The 16824-nt window shown below is 55.0% G+C and overlaps 1 long non-coding RNA gene across 1 annotated transcript; it reads left to right on the forward strand.

Moving 5' to 3' along the window:
• Positions 1-14516: 14516 nt before the first annotated feature.
• On the forward strand, positions 14517-16590 carry LOC129150221 (uncharacterized). Its single transcript, XR_008556947.1, has 3 exons — positions 14517-14660; positions 15723-16067; positions 16475-16590. It is a non-coding gene; the product is annotated as an uncharacterized LOC129150221 (long non-coding RNA).
• Positions 16591-16824: the final 234 nt, after the last annotated feature.

Here is a 16824-nt window from a genome sequence, read left to right on the forward strand (position 1 = left end):
GCCGCTGACGTGGCCACAGTGTACCCAGGGCCGCTGAGTAGCCACAGTGTACCCAGGGCCGCTGACGTGGCCACAGTGTACCCAGGGCCGCTGACGTACCCACAGTGTATGTACCCAGGGCCGCTGACGTAGCCACAGTGTACCAGGGCCGCTGACGTACCCACAGTGTATGTACCCAGGGCCGCTGACGTAGCCACAGTGTACCCAGGGCCGCTGACGTACCCACAGTGTATGTACCCAGGGCCGCTGACGTACCCACAGTGTACCCAGGGCCGCTGACGTAGCCACAGTGTATCCAGGGCCGCTGACGTACCCACAGTGTACCCAGGGCCGCTGACGTACCCACAGTGTACCCAGGGCCGCTGACGTAGCCACAGTGTATCCAGGGCCGCTGACGTACCCACAGTGTATGTACCCAGGGCCGCTGACGTAGCCACAGTGTACCCAGGGCCGCTGATGTACCCACAGTGTATGTACCCAGGGCCGCTGACGTACCCACAGTGTACCCAGGGCCGCTGACATAGCCACAGTGTACCCAGGGCCGCTGACATAGCCACAGTGTATCCAGGGCCGCTGAGTAGCCACAGTGTATCCAGGGCCGCTGATGTAGCCACAGTGTACCCAGGGCCGCTGACGTAGCCACAGTGTATGTACCCAGGGCCGCTGACGTAGCCACAGTGTATCCAGGGCCGCTGACGTACCCACAGTGTACCCAGGGCCGCTGACATAGCCACAGTGTATGTACCCAGGGCCGCTGATGTAGCCACAGTGTATGTACCCAGGGCCGCTGACATAGCCACAGTGTATCCAGGGCCGCTGATGTACCCACAGTGTACCCAGGGCCGCTGATGTAGCCACAGTGTATGTACCCAGGGCCGCTGACGTACCCACAGTGTATCCAGGGCCGCTGACGTAGCCACAGTGTATCCAGGGCCGCTGACGTACCCACAGTGTACCCAGGGCCGCTGACGTAGCCACAGTGTATCCAGGGCCGCTGATGTAGCCACAGTGTACCCAGGGCCGCTGACGTACCCACAGTGTATCCAGGGCCGCTGACGTAGCCACAGTGTACCCAGGGCCGCTGACGTAGCCACAGTGTATCCAGGGCCGCTGATGTAGCCACAGTGTACCCAGGGCCGCTGACGTACCCACAGTGTACCCAGGGCCGCTGACGTAGCCACAGTGTATGTACCCAGGGCCGCTGACGTAGCCACAGTGTATCCAGGGCCGCTGACGTAGCCACAGTGTACCCAGGGCCGCTGATGTACCCACAGTGTACCCAGGGCCGCTGACATAGCCACAGTGTATGTACCCAGGGCCGCTGACGTACCCACAGTGTACCCAGGGCCACTGACGTACCCACAGTGTACCCAGGGCTGCTGACGTAGCCACAGTGTACCCAGGGCCGCTGATGTACCCACAGTGTATGTACCCAGGGCCGCTGACGTACCCACAGTGTACCCAGGGCCGCTGATGTACCCACAGTGTACCCAGGGCCGCTGATGTAGCCACAGTGTACCCAGGGCCGCTGACGTAGCCGGCGCCGGTAAGCACATCAGTGAGTGCTGTCTTCAAAAGGACCCAGGAGTCAATAGGACTCCTTATTTATTGGGACAACATTATGCAAATGAGGACATGGAGGCTCTGGGTCTAGCCAGGCCATCGGCAGGAGGGAGAGCCCGGATTAGAACCCAGGACGACCCGACTTCCGTTCACTGTGCTCCTTGCTGGGTGGCTGAGCTGGGAAGAAGGAGGGAGAGGCAGAGGGGAAGGGAGACCGGAGGAGCCATAGGACTGACATGCCAGGCTACGTTATTGGGCAAAGTGAGGTCTATGAAGGAAGAAGAGGAGGGGAAGGGGGAGGAGGAGGGAGAGGAGGAAAAGAGAAGGGCAGGAAGAGAAAGGGAGGATGCGGGGCTGGGCGGGGGGGGGGGGGGGGGGAGGGGAGTGGGAGGAGGGGCGGAGGAGGAGGCTGCTTTAGAGACGCTAAGATGAACTGTCCAGCATCGTATCTCATATCTCAGGAAGACAACCAGAACTAACAGCGAGAGCGGTTTTGACTAAAACAGATGGGTTTTCTATTGGGATCGAAACAGAAAACTGCTTCTCCCTTCTCCCCGCCCACCCTCCCCGCCCCGCCCGCCCCCAGGGAGACACGGGGCTTGGTGTGGAATTGGGGGATGAAGGGAGAGGCTAAGAGCTAACATTTATTGGGCATTTGCTGTGTGCTGAGCACGCCTCCCATCATGCCACTGTCCTTCTTAGAAACTGCCAGTGGCTCCTGCTGTCTCCAGTATTCGGGGAACCTCCTGAATCTGACCTGAAAGTTGCCTTTTTTGAAAACTAAGATACAGTTCACATAACAAATTTTACAGCGTACATTGCGACGGGTTTTAGTATATTCGCAGGGTTGTGCAGCCATCCCCAGCACATGATTCCAGAACATATTCTTCGGTCCAAAAAGAAAGCCTGGTGCCGACATGTACACATAAGGAACTGGTGGACATTGAAATTGGGTCTCAAAAGAACTGTTGGTCCAGAAAGAAACTCACTACAGACTGATTCATCTGCCTGTCAGCATAACTATTATTGCTCGTCTCACATTCAGTTCTTATAAGTATATCTCTAGTGACACATGATCTCGCTCATCTAGGGGAAATGATGAACAACATAGACTGATGAACAAGAACAGACCCAGAAACAAGGAGGCATCGATCGGACTATCGGGCCTCAGAGGGAGGGTAGGGGAGGGTGGGGGTAGGGGGGAGAGATCAACCAAAGGACTTGTGTGCATGCATACGAGCCTAACCAATGGTTAAGTTCAACAGGGGGGTGGGGCATCTGTGGGGAGGAGTGTGGGATTGGAATGGGGGGATGAGGACAAATATGTGACACCTTAATCAATAAAGAAATTAAAAACAAAAAAAAAAAAGAAAAAGAAACCCTGTGCCCATTAACGGTCACTTCCCAGGGCCCCTCCCCCTCATCCTGGTCGCCACTAATCTCCTGTCCGTCTCTAGAGATGATCCTATTCAGACGTTTCATATAAACGCCATCACAGTATGTGGTGTTGGTGTCGGGTTTATCTCACGCAGCCTGTGTTCTCAGAGTCCATCCATGTCATCTCATGGACCATTCCTCCTCATGCCGAGTCACGGTCCATTGCCTGGCTGCACCACATTTTGCTCCACTCAGCGCTGAGGGACATCTGAGCTGTTGCCTCTTCTTGACTCCTATTAACAACTAGAGGCCCGGTGCACGAAATTCGTGCACGGAGGTGGGGGGTGGGGGCTGTCCCTCAGCCCAGCCTGCACCCTCTCCAATCTGGGACCCCTCCAGGGATGTCTGACTGCCCATTTAGGCCCGGGATCGGGCCTAAATGGGCAGTCGGACATCCCTCTCACAATCCAGGACTGCTGGCTCCCAACTGCTCGCCTGCCTGCCTTCCTGATTGCCCCTAACTACTTCTGCCTGCCAGCCTGATCACCCCCTAACCACTCCCCTGCCAGCCTGATTGATGTCTAACTGCTCCCCTGCCAGGATGTTTGCCCCTAACTGCCCTCCCCTTTAGGCCTGGTCACCCCTAACTGCCCTCCCCTGAAGGCCTGGTCCCCCTCAACTGCTCTCCCCTGCAGGCCCAGTCACCCCCAACTTCCCTCCTCTGCTGGCCTGGTCACCCCTAACTGCCCTCCCCTGCGGGCTTGATTGCCCCCAACTGCCCTCCCTTGCAGGCCTGGTCCCTCCCAACTGCCCTCCCCTGCTGGTCATCTTGTGTCCACATGGGGGCAGGATCTTTGACCACATGGGGGCAGCCATCTTGTGTGTTGGAGTGATGGTCAATCTGCATATTACTCTTTTATTAGATAGGATAGAGGCCTGGTGCACAGATGGGGGCCAGCTGGTTTACCCTGAAGGGTGTCCCGGATCAGGGTGGGGGTTCCCTTGGGGCATGGGGTGGCCTGGGTGAAGGGCCTGTGGTGGTTTGCAGGCTGGCCATGCCCCCTGGTGACCCAAGCAGAGGCCCTGGTATCTGGGATTTATGTATCTTCTACAATTGAAACTTTGTAGCCTGGAGCAGAGCCAAGCCTCCTGCTCACTCCATGGCTGGCAGCCATTTCTGTTGGGGTTTGTATAATTGAAACTTTGTAGCCTTAAGTGGAGGCCTGGGCCAGCCAGGGTGTGTGGAAAGCTTAGCTTCCTCCATTGCCAGGGGCAACCCTTGCCTCCTGCTCTTTCCAGCTCCATGGATGCTGCCATTTCTGTTTGGATTTGTTTATCTTCTATAATTGAAACTTTGTAGCCTTGAGTGGAGGCTTAGGCAGGCAGGTGGAAAGCTTGGCTTCCTTTGTTACCGGGGAAACCCAAGCCTCCCTCCTGTTCTCTGTGGCTGTAGCCATCTTGGTTGGGTTTATTTGCATATTTGCTCCTGATTGGCTGGTGGGCGTGGCTTGTGGGTGTAGTGGAGTTAGGGTCAATTTGCATATTACTCTTTTATTAGGTAGGATGTTGCTGTGAACATCCGCATGCAGGTGTTTGTATGGACACGTGTTTCCAGTTCTCTCTTTAAAAAAAAAAAAAAAGAAAAAAAGTATTGTTGTTGTTAATCCTCACCCCAGGATATTTTTCCATTGATTTTTAGGGAGGGTGGGAGGGAGGGGGAGAGACAGACAGAGAGAAACATCTCCTGCAACCGAGATCCATGCCCTTGACCGGAATCACACTGGGAGCCTTCAGCCCACCGGCCAGGGCCCTGTTCACAGAGCGAACCGGCTCGGCTCCGCTCTCTCCAGTGTGTGCGGGGCGTGGAGGTGTGGCAGTGCCCGGGATTGCTATTTCACTTTAAGAGAATTTGCCAGACTCTTCTCCACAGTAGCTGCACCTTTTACATTCCACCGACGACACATAAGGGTTTCAAAGTCTCCACATCCTTACTACCACTTGTTATTGATTTTAATGAAAAGAAATTTATTGCCCGGCTGGTGTGGCTCAGTGGTTGAGCATCGACCTATGAAGCAGGAGGTCACGGTTCCCAGGTCAGGGCACATGCCTGGGTTTTGGGCTTGATCCTCAGTGTGGGGCGTGCAGGTGGCAGCCGATCCATGATTCTCATCACTGATGTTTCTATCTCTCTCTCTCTCTCTTCCTCTCTTGAATCAATAAAAATATATTTAAAAAAAGAAATTGATTAAGCCATCCTAGCAGGTGTAAAGTGCTATCTCACTGCGGGTTTGATTTGCTGCCTTTACCCCGATTTTACCGTCCCCCCCCCCCACGCTGTGGGAGCAGCAGGGGGTGCCCGTGGGGAAGAGCCCACTCTCCCTGTCAGCCGATGGATGGCCTCTAGGCTCAGGACCACGGATGGTCATGTGACCTCGCGCAGGTCTCTTAAGCTCCCTCCGTCTCCGTCTTTCGAACCACACCTCACAGCTGCAGCAGCACTCCCTCCTCCCCACGGAGCGAGGACTGAATGACACAGCCAACGCGAGGCCCCGAGCTCGGCGCCCGGCCCGCCCGTCGTTCTCAGGGAACAGTCATTGCGCGGAGCCTGATGGCTCTGAAACGCCCCTTTCCCGCCCGCTCAGCCTGGCCGTCAGTCACACCGCCCAGAGCAGGTGGCACGAGGAGGAAGCAGTGCCCGGGCCTCCTCCGGAGCGTTCCCCATCCCGCACCCCTCGGGCCTCCCCCTGACCTCCCTGCGGCCAGGCACGCTCCGAGCAGGTGGCCTCCTCGTGCGCAGGCGGGACTCTGCGGGGAACACCGTGTGACCTCTACTGGGCTACGTCCTCACTGAGCTCAGTGCTGCTCACTCGCCGGCCTGATTGTGGCTCCTCTGTGGGCGAGCTGTCGCCGCCCCCGAGAATGACACGCAGTTTCCCAGCACAGTCAGCAGCTCACTTTTAGGAGGTGAGCCAGCGGCCTGCAGCCGCCCCTGAGCTGAGACCCTCCAGACGGCGCGCCAGCCACAGGCACCCACAGCCTCCCCTGAGCTGAGACTCTCCAGACGGCGCACCAGCCACAGGCACCCACAGCCTCCCCTGAGCTCAGAGACCCTCCAGACGACGCGCACCAGCCACAGGCACCCACAGCCTCCCCTGAGCTCAGAGACCCTCCAGATGACTCGCCCAGCCACAGGCACCCACAGCCTCCCCTGAGCTCAGAGACCCCAGCCACAGGCACCCACAGCCTCCCCTGAGCTCAGAGACCCTCCAGACGGCGCACCAGCCACAGGCACCCACAGCCTCCCCTGAGCTCAGAGACCCTCCAGACGGTGCGCACCAGCCACAGGCACCCACAGCCTCCCCTGAGCTGAGACCCTCCCGACGACGTGCACCAGCCACAGGCACCCACAGCCTCCCCTGAGCTCAGAGACCCTCCAGACGACGCGCCAGCCACAGGCACCCACAGCCTCCCCTGAGCTGAGACCCTCCAGATGACTCGCCCAGCCACAGGCACCCACAGCCTCCCCTGAGCTCAGAGACCCTCCAGACGGCGCACCAGCCACAGGCACCCACAGCCTCCCCTGAGCTGAGACCCTCCAGATGACTCGCCCAGCCACAGGCACCGCTCCTCTCAGATGCGCTGCCGAAGGCCCAGCTTCCCGCTGTTCGCAGAGCGCGATGCGGTGCTCTTGTTGGATGACATCGTCGGGGGGCGGGGCGAAGGCAGATGCCCTTGCTCTCTGACCAGCCACAGGGTCCTCTTCGCACGCGTTTCCTTTGCTCTGGCACACGCATCGCCTTGTTTATTCCTTGGAGAGTTCTAATCTGTCAAACGCAAAAAAATTTCATCTTGTCCACACAGGCTCCCCAGACTACATCAGCGATGACCCCAAGCAAACATCAACATATTATCAACAACAGCGATAATATGTTTCATCGCCTTCTAAATCCTCAGCCACGGAGTAGATTTTGTTCTCTTTTTATTGACCACTAGAGGCCCGGAGCATGAAAATTCATGCACTGGAGGGGGGGGTCCCTCAGCCCGGCCTGCCCCCTCTCACAGTCCGGGAGCCCTCAGGGATGGGAGGCGACCCAACGATCAGGGGAAGGCGACACCCCATCACACCTCTGCTGCTGCTACTGCTGGCAGCTCAAGCCTTGGCCGGCCCTGGTTACCTGAGCCTCGGGCGGCCCTGGGCGGCTGGGGGCTGAGGGCACTGGGGAACTCTGGCATGGAGCGGCTGGGCCCGCCTGGGGGCGGGTCCATCCGTGCTGTGCACCTGCCGCCCCAGCGGGGCTGAGGGGACTTGGCACCTCTATCTTGTGGCTGTGGGCGCCGTCATCTTTGAGGGCATGGCAGTCAACTAGCATATTCCCTCCTTATTGGCTGTGGGTGCTGCCATCTTTGTGAAGGAGTGATGGTCAATTAGCATATCCTCTCTTTATTAGATAGGCTAGGTCTAATATTGAATATCTCAAGCAGGTACGCTTTGAGACTAAAGAGTGTGAAGGTTCAACCCTAACCAAGATAAAGACAATATTTGGAAATTGAAAGACAAACAGCCCCTCGACAGAAGCTGCATCTGAGATGGAAGAGTCACTGCTTATGCTTGGCATTTCCCAAAAGATCGATTCTTTCAAGACTCAGTGTCCCCATCCTGACCCCAGCATCCGCCCGGCCAGGCAGCGGCAGCTGTAGAGGCATGTGGTTTGTGTGCCAGTCGCAGGCATAGAAGGAGGAGATTCCACAGGAATCAGAAAAAAGAAAATGCGTGGGAATGAGAAAGGAGGGGGGCGGGGAGCGGGGGGAGCAGGAAGCAGGTTGTAAGGCGAGGGGGATGTGAGCAGCCGTCACAGTTGCTCACTTTCCCTGCGTGTTCACACTTCCCCCAGGTGCCGCCCCCGAACGTGCATGACTCACAAATGGAACTTCAGACCCACCGGGCACTGGGCCAGGGCAGAGGCGCCCGGGAGGCCCGCGTCCCGTGTGCCCAGGTGTGCACATGCCCAGCCAAGCCCCCTGTGGCAGAAGCCATGTTCTCTGTGGGCGGGCCCCTCGTCCACGCGCACAGCTGACAGGTGGCGCCTCTGAGGCTGGGAGGTGGCGCTCCTGGTGGCGCACAGGACACACCACGGCGGGGGCTCCGTGGCCCCGGGGCCCAGCACTGCGGGGCGCGGGAACCAGCCGCAGCTCTTGTTCTGGGCCTTGGGAACCAGGTGGCGGCCTCACTGTGCTGAGCTCCCCCCCACACACACACACACACACACCCGTCCCCCCAGCAGGAGCGCCTCCGAGTGCAGGGGCGGGAGAGGCTGCAGGGGTGCAGCCTCGCGCACCAGGAGGCAGGGGCTCCGTGCACCACCCATGTCCGTGCAGGAAGCTTAGGGGAAGCAGCATTTCCCAGAAGTCCCGGTGTCCTGCTGATGTCCCCGCCTGTGCTCCGCAGCCCTGGGAATGGCACGGGATCCGCAGCAGGTGCGTGTGATGCGGGGCAGCCTCCGCGATGGGACCGCGGCGGGAAGCAGGCTCACAGACCGAGCGCGCGAGCAGCTTCTTCTGTCGCATCGTTCATGGTCGGCATTTATTTGTGTCACAGCCGTAGCCCTCCCCGGCCCACCCCGTCCGTGCGGTAGGCAGCCTGAGGACTGTCACAGGGGTTCTCTCCTAGACTAAACCCAGAATTATTATAAAACGATTTAATCAAATTTCAGTACGTCTTTAAAAATACAAAGCCTCAGATATATTTAAACAGGTTTCGATATTTTATACGTATCGTTTATAATCTTTTAATTTGAATAGCTACGTTGGAAACTTTTCAAAGAAAAATAACCCTTTTAAAACAAACATGAAAAATCATTTAATTTAAAAGTTGTACATGGTTACACTTACATTTCGCATTACCTGCATGCACATTCTGTACACGTTACGTACACAGGTATATTTTTCAATCTTTTAAGTCAGTACTGTCCACAGAACACAAATGATGTCTCATTCTCCATTATAACAAGTGAAATAAAGGCCAAAATAATACATTTTCCTTCTTTTTTAAAATTTATGTAATAATCTATGACTCCTAAGAAGTAAATGTTTTCTAACATGAACAGCTGATGTGTGGGTTGCTCCCTGCATTGCAGATGGACTTCAGTGCAGGAATTATTTTATTTAGCCTCGTCAGTTCCGTGTTTAAGAACTATTGTTGCCCTAGCCGGTTGCTCAGTGGTTAGAGCATTGGCCTGTGGACCGAAGGATCCGGGGTTTGATTCCGGTCAAGGGCATCTACCTTGGTTGCAGGCTGTTCCCCGGCCCAGGGCCCTGGTTGGGGCTCGTGCAGGAGGCAACCAATCGTTATGTTTCTCTCACATCGATGTTTCTCTCTGTCTTTCCCTCCCTCTTCCACTCTCCCTAAAAGTCAATGGAAACATATCCTCGGGTGAGGATTAAAAAAAAAAAAAAAAGAACTATTGTTACGCCCTAGCTGGTTTGGCTCAGTGGAAAGAGCATCAGCCCGTGGACTGAAGGGTCCCGGGTTCGGTTCCGGTCAAGGGCATGCACCTTGGTTGTAGGTTCGATCCCGGCCCTGGTCAGGGTGTGTGTGAAGGCTGCCAGTTGATAGTCTTTCTCACATCAATGCTCCTCTCTCTCTCCCTCCCACTCTCTGTAAAAATCAATGGAAACATATCCTCAGGTGAGGATTAAAAAATAATAATAATAATTTTAGAAGGAACTATTGTGACTCTTCTAAAGTGAAAGAAACAGAAGCTGAGCGAGCTGGAGTAACCGAGCCGAGTTCAGGGGCAGCAGGGAAGGGCTCCCCCTGGGCCATGTGCTGGCTTCATCTCCAGGAGCCCCCTAACCCTCACGGTACCCCGCTGGTCAGCCCTGTTTGCAAGGCCTTGGATGAGGCAAGACAACGTCAGGACATGCATTTTGTTTCCTTGTGAACTTTTCAATAGTCGTCAGTTTACCTACCAGATGATTCCACTCCTGGGCCAGCCCATCTCTTCCTGCATGAGATCTGCCTCCTCTTCAGGGTTTACATGTCGATGGGAATCACTGCATGAACCACTGGTTTTCATTAAGATTTCTTTCAGGTAAAGGTTGCCGCACTAAACAAGAGTCCCCATGTACATGTGTATAGTTCTGAATATTTTAGACATGCCTCCTGGGTCTATATAATCTCCAAGTTTCATGGTTCCTATCATCATGGGTAGTTGTCCAGGATCACCAGCCAGCACGGGGCACAGCTGGGCTTGAACCCAGACAGGCCAGCCTCGGAGGGTGCACACACTCACTCTGCCACGTGTGAGGGAAGGAGTAGTCAGGGACGCGGCCCAGTCTTGTCCTCCCCCTCCCTCCCGGCTCCCGTAACCTTGGCCCAGGAGCTCTGACTGACTCAGGAGCTACGCGTCATGCTTGCTCATTCCTGTGAATGAATCAAAAGATGTGTTGACTCAGCGCCATGAGACCGTCAGCTCGGCGGTTTGAGAGCTGCCTCGGAAACCACGTTTGATCTCATCGACGTGAATGAGTGCCCAGAAACTGATAGCTGATCAGCTTCAAGACACGCTATCAAGAGCGGAATCAATAGCCCTTAGAGGGAGCCAGACTAACTGCAGAATAAAAATAAAAGATCAGAACATGGACGTAAACAAGTGTTCTGTATTTTTAAATTTTATTTTATTGATTTTAGAGGAAGAGAGAGGGAGAGAGGAAAGAGAGGGAGAGAGAAACATTGATTGGTTGCCTCCCACACTCACCCCAATCAAGGATCAAACCCACAACCTGGGTATGTTCCCTGACGGGGAGTCAAGCCCGCCACCTTTGGTACGTGGGATGGTGCTCCAGTCCACTGAGCCACACCAGCCGGGGCTGCATCCTTAATTCTGCCGGAGAGAGCGTGGCCACATCCACCGAGGGAGCACGTTCTTCGGGCGCACGTGACACTGTGCGCTAAGCAGTACCACTCCAATGAATGCCGTCGCTGCATCTGCTGACTGCGCCGAAGGCCAGGCCCTGCCTGCCGGTGCCAGCTCCCTGCCCCCCTTGGGAAGGAAATTATAAATATGCAAATCTCGCCAATTGTTTCATACACTCTGCTCTTGTCAACTAACAGTCAAGTATATTTCTCCCCCCCGCACCGCCCCAAAGAGGCAAGACAACGTCAGGACATGCATTTTGTTTCCTTGTGAACTTTTCAATAGTCGTCAGTTTACCTACCAGATGATTCCACTCCTGGGCCAGCCCATCTCCTCCTGCACGAAATCTGCCTCCTCTTCAGGGTTTACATGTCGATGGGAAATCACTGCATGAACCACTGGTTTTCATTAAGATTTCTTTCAGGTAAAGGTTGCCGCACTAAACAAGAGTCCCCATGTACATGTGTATAGTTCTGAATATTTTAGACATGCCTCCTGGGTCTATATAATCTCCAAGTTTCATGGTTACTATCATCATTCTCTAGCCCTCATCAAGTTAACAAACTCAATTTAACACAAATTTACTGAAGATCGAACGCAGGTGTACGTGATCTGACCCGGCTACTTCTGCTCTGAGTCCCGCCACCGCCTCCAGGCTGACTTCCTTGCTTGCTGTTCTTTTTTTTAAAAGATATATTTTATTGACTTTATAGAGAGAGGAAAGGAGAGGGAGAGAGAGATAGAAACATCAATGATGAGAGAGAATTATTGATCGGCTGCCTCCTGCACACCCCCAGCTGGGGATGGAGCCTGCAACCCGGGCATGTGCCCTGCCCAGGAATTGAACCGTGACCTCCTGGCTCAGAGGTCGATGCTCAGCCCCTGAGCCCCGCCGGCCGGGCCCGTGCTGGCTGTTCTTTGAGGCACCACAGGCACCCCTGCTGCAGGGCCTTCCCTGTGCTGCTCCCTCGTCTGAAATGCTCTTCCTCCCACTTTCTCCGTGACCTGTTCCCTCCTCCTCCTCAGGTTTCCTCCCCAGAAAAAGCCTTCCTGGACCACTCTCTGAGAGAACAGCCCTCCCTCATTCTCCATCTCCTCTCCCCCCTTTACGCTCCGTCATCGAACATGGTACCCCCGGCACATGTGGGTTCTCAGGACGTTGGTTTATTGTTTGCGGTGAGAAGTTAGACAGACAAGGGCAGAGCGAGGAGGAGGGGCCAGGGCAGAAGGTCACAGGCGGAAAGCCCCGGGTGCCTAGCAACGGGCAAAACTGGGAAAACAAGGACCAGCCCCCCAGGTGAGCTTCCCTCCCCTAGCATGTGGGGGTCATGGGGTTCAGACCCTCCCTGGCCTTTCCTGCCGGCCTGCTGCTAGTCCTGAGGGTGAGGCCCCTTGGAGGGGAACAGGGGCACAGGACAGCCCTGCAGCATTCGCCCCGGACAGCGAGGCATCAGATGGTGTGCCAGCTCCAGGCCCAGACAAGCAGCAACACCCGACCAGCAACGCCATGGTGGCCTGGGGACCAGCTGCATGGACTGATGACCCCTGGCACCAACCAATCAGCAGAGACCAGGACCCTGAAGGGACACACGGGAAAGCCGGGGAGTCGCCTGCTGGGATCCTCCCTGAGACCTCAGATAAACACCCTGACCTTCTCCATGGAGCACACCCGCCCGCCCCCTCCCAGGGCGTGTCCTGTCTGTCTCTCCTGAGCTCCCGGGGCCCTTTGTCTCTGTCACTCGTTTCCTGAGCCCATTTCTCCCACAGCTCACTCCCCCTGTGCCCTTCTCAGTAAACTCTCTCCCAGAGCTTGATCTCGGCTCTGAATCCTCTCTTAGCCTGAACTCAATCCTGAGGTTGCTGAACCCGGGCCCGGTCTGACTCCACCGGCCTGACCCCTGGTACCGTTTTCACTGCCGACAGTTTGCCTCCTTCCAAAAGGACATAAGCTCCGTGAGCCGGGCATTCTAAGCAGTGCCCGGCATGAGAGGCACGCAGTAAATGCTGAGTTTTTGTGTGTGTTTGTGTGTGTGTGTCTTGTGAGGCATATATAGATAAGGCACCATCCCAGCGGCCTTCACAGCCTAGAGAGGAATGAGGAAGTTTACACAAATAACTAGGGTAAGGGCAAAGAGCTGTCCTAAATAGAACCCACAGAAAAAGGTTCCTGGAGGGACTGGCCCTGTGACGGGGTTTTTCAGCATGGATAACACATGGACAAGCGGCACGGAAGCAGGGGGCATTCCAGGGAGAGGAAACTGCTGTGCGGAAGCATGAAGGAGGCGGAGTCCCGGGTGTGTGCCAGGAACAGAGGAAATGAGTGGGGGAGAGGTAGGAATGGAAGGTAAGGCAGAAAAGATGTTTGGACACAGTGCAGAAGGATCTGACCCGAATCCCCTACATAGGAGCGCACTGCCCAACGCAGCAGATGCACAGGACTGTGCAGACATGCAAGACGTCGCCCAAATCTTCTGTTCTCACCCTGGGAGCAGGCATGGCTTAACCATCTGCAGAGTAAGCGAGCCTCAAGGAGAGGGCAACACGGCACCAAGGGCAAGGGCGGGGAGTCGGGGCCCTCGGCCTGACCCAAATGTGTCCTGCTGGATGGAACGCTGGGTGCCCTGCCCGCTGAGAGAAACGCTGGCCTGGCTCCAGGACCGCTGTGTGCTTCTGAGATTACGGGAATCCGAAAACGTCCCGGGAGCAGCATGAGAATAAAAAACTCAACCGGAAGGGAGGAGAAGGGGCTCAACATTTCAATTCCTTTGGGTTTGTTTTATGCAAGATCTCAGCAGGTCCTCGCCAAGTTTCTGGGCAGGCGCTACTATTCACATTTTACCAAGGAAAGGGGTTTTGAAATATATTTTTATCGATTGCAGAGGGGAGAGAGAGATAGAAACATCAATGAAAGAGAATCATTGATTGGCTGCCTCCTGCAGGCCTCACCCTGGGGATGGAGCCCAGACTGGGAATCGAACCGTGACCTGCTGGTTCACAGGTGCATGCTCAACCTCTGAGCCAGGCTGGCCGGGCAGGAAAGGTGTTTTTAAAGCTGTGATAACCCATTACTGAAAGCCTAACCAGATCTTCATCTTTCCTTCCAGAAATAAGATGCCAGTCAGGGCAGAGCATGGCAGTCAAGTGTTTTCCGAGAGCGGAGAAACACAAGGCGGCGGTGCCTCCTCCCTCTAGGAGGTGATGGATGCACCGAACGCAGCTGAGCCCGGACGGCGACGCTTCGGAGCACCCAGGGCTCCCGGGCGGGAGCAGGGTCCGTGGCCGCCGGCCCCTCGCGCATGCGCAGTATCGCAGTACCACCCCGGGAGGAGGCGGTGGGAAAGGTCGATTTCCGGCCTCTCACTCCCAGGCCGCCGCCTTCCCCGGCGGTCCGCGGGGCGGCCGAGGTGCGGCGGAAACCCCAACGCGAGGGGCCGGGTCGCTCACACACTTCTCGCGGCCCACAAAGGACCTCGGGGCGCGGGGCCCGGCGGTGGACCTGACCCCAGACCGCGGCCGACCGTTCCGCGTCTGGAAACGCAACCCGCCCCGCCCCCTCACGCCCCGCCCCCTGCGGCCCGGCTCGGCCAATCCCGGGCGCCGCGCGCCGAGGCCGACGGAATGGACCTGCGTCACTGCGGCTCGGCCCGCCCACTTCCGGCGCCCGGCGGGCCGTGGGAGCTGCGCTCGCGGGCCCACGCTCGGGGGGCATTTCACACGCGGTGGGAGCAGGGGCGACGCCGTACCCCTCGCCCCTCGCGGGCCTCGGCGTCAGAATTTCCCCCTGGCGCCGGCGCTGCCTCAAAGGTCAGGGCTCGCCCACTCTTCTCCGGTGTCGGCGACCTAACCTTTCGGGGGCTCCGATGGGGAAATTCGCCGTTTTTGCCGGACCTCTTTATAAAAAACACGTTCATTTAATGGCCCACATGGCCTCCTCCTGCCCAGTAACTTCAGTTTAACCCCGCACCCCTTTAATGAATAGAAAACAGGTGAAAAGGCTAACGTCCCACGGCACATAAAACTTCCCACTCGCCGTCTGGTTAAAGGAATTTGGGAAATAAGGTGAAAATAGGAATAAGAAATGGGTTGAAATTAATCCATAGCCATAGTCAAAGAAAGGAGGGAACATCTTACAGGGTGAAGTTAGAAGGGTACTCAGCAAGCATTTATTGAGCACCTGCTAGGCGCCAGGGTCTGCAACAGATGCTGGGGATTCGGTCCCTCCATGGAGTCCACAGGGTGACAGAGACACAGACATAAAGCAAAAAGACAAGAAAATGCTGGGATAAGTGCTGTCGATGAGACAAAATGATGCATTCGTAGGGAGTAAGTGTATTACTTAGTAAGACGAGATGCAAGATGTAAGGGACCCATGAAAAAAATAACCTGGCAGCAGTTTCTTTGTTATATATTGTGATCAGGCCAATCATAGGGAGCCAGGATCTGAAAGGCCATGGGTGACTTGCTAATGCTGGGGCGGCAAAAACTTGACCTCTACCTTCTTAGGGTCTCTGGCTGGGCCTGCGAATTGAATTTACCCGAAAAGATAACGAGAGAAAAGCACACACATTTATTCAATACACGTTTTACAGTGACCTGAGAGCCTTCATAAGGAAATGAAGTGGCAAAAACGTAAATGCTTATATACTGGGTTAAACAGAGAGGAGTGTGGAGCAGTAACTACAATAAAACGGGGAGACTAAAGGAGGGTAGTTATTTTAACAAGGTCCCTTTGTACAAATTCTGCTAGACTCAGCTCCCTCTCTGGGGGTAAAAATGTTTCTTTTCCTCCGGCAGAGAGAGGGCTGTTCTCACATGAGAGTTTCATCTTCTGCGTTCACCTTCTTCTTTGCACCTGCTGTTTTCCAGACTTTCCCGATGTCTTTAACTCAACATGATCAATATGGAAGGCTGCAAGTCTGCAGGTGATGCGCCCAAAGGCCTTCACTGACATTATCAGCGCTGTTTCTCTACCCCGGGAATGTGAGCCCCGCAGGGCAGAACAGTATTGCTTCCCATTTCTTGAATGAAGTGCTGCAAGAAACTGACGAGTCTCCTAGGCTGTGCTTCCCCCAATGCATAAACACGTGTTGAATGAAAGTGTTTGCTTGTTGAATAAAAAATGTGGTTGGATGGGACGGAGTTGTTCTACCTGGAAATAAGAGACTGGACTAGGAAGTGTCTCCATTGCCAGTCTCAGAGCAATGGTTTTCGGTAAGTGGCTTAATTTTTTGACTTTTAAACATGTGATGAGAAATGGGTATGAACTATAACGTTAAGAGAGTGTTATGAGTGTTGCTGACTTACTAAGTAATACTGGGAGTCTGTTGTGGGTAGTGTGAGATTTGGCATCAGAATATCTGAATTTGACTAAAACTCTGCAGAACAGCCCTAGCTGGCTTGGCTCAGTGGATAGAGCGTCGGCCTGCAGACTGAAAGATCCCAGGTTCGATTCCCGGTCAAGGGCACATGCCTGGGTTGCGGGCTTGATCCCCAGTAGGGGGCGTGCAGGAGGCAGCCAATCAAGGATCCTCTCTCATCATTGATGTTTTTCTCTCTCCCTCTCCCTTCCTCTTTGAAATCAATAAAAATATATTAAATAAATAAACAAAACTCTGCAGAACAGCAGGACCTTACACAGTCATTTCACGCCTCTGGACCTCAACCTCTACATCTGTGAAATGGAAATTATGTTAATACCTGCCAAGACGCCAACATATAGTGTTTAAAACCAATAACTGAGAAGTAACAGTATTAGCATATTTGGCTCAGTGGATAGAGCATCGGCCTGAGGACTGAAAGGTCCCAGATTCCGGTCAAGGGCATGTACCTTGGTTGCGGGCATCCCCAGTTGGGGGTGTGCAAGAGGCAGCTGATCAATGTTTCTCTCTCAATGTTTCTAACTCTCTAAAAAAATCAATAAAATATATTTAAAAAAAAAAAAAAAAAAAGAGATGGAACTATTTGCCCC

The sequence above is a fragment of the Eptesicus fuscus genome, chromosome 9 (genome assembly GCF_027574615.1).
Source record: "Eptesicus fuscus isolate TK198812 chromosome 9, DD_ASM_mEF_20220401, whole genome shotgun sequence".
NCBI classification, from domain to species: Eukaryota; Metazoa; Chordata; class Mammalia; order Chiroptera; family Vespertilionidae; genus Eptesicus; species Eptesicus fuscus.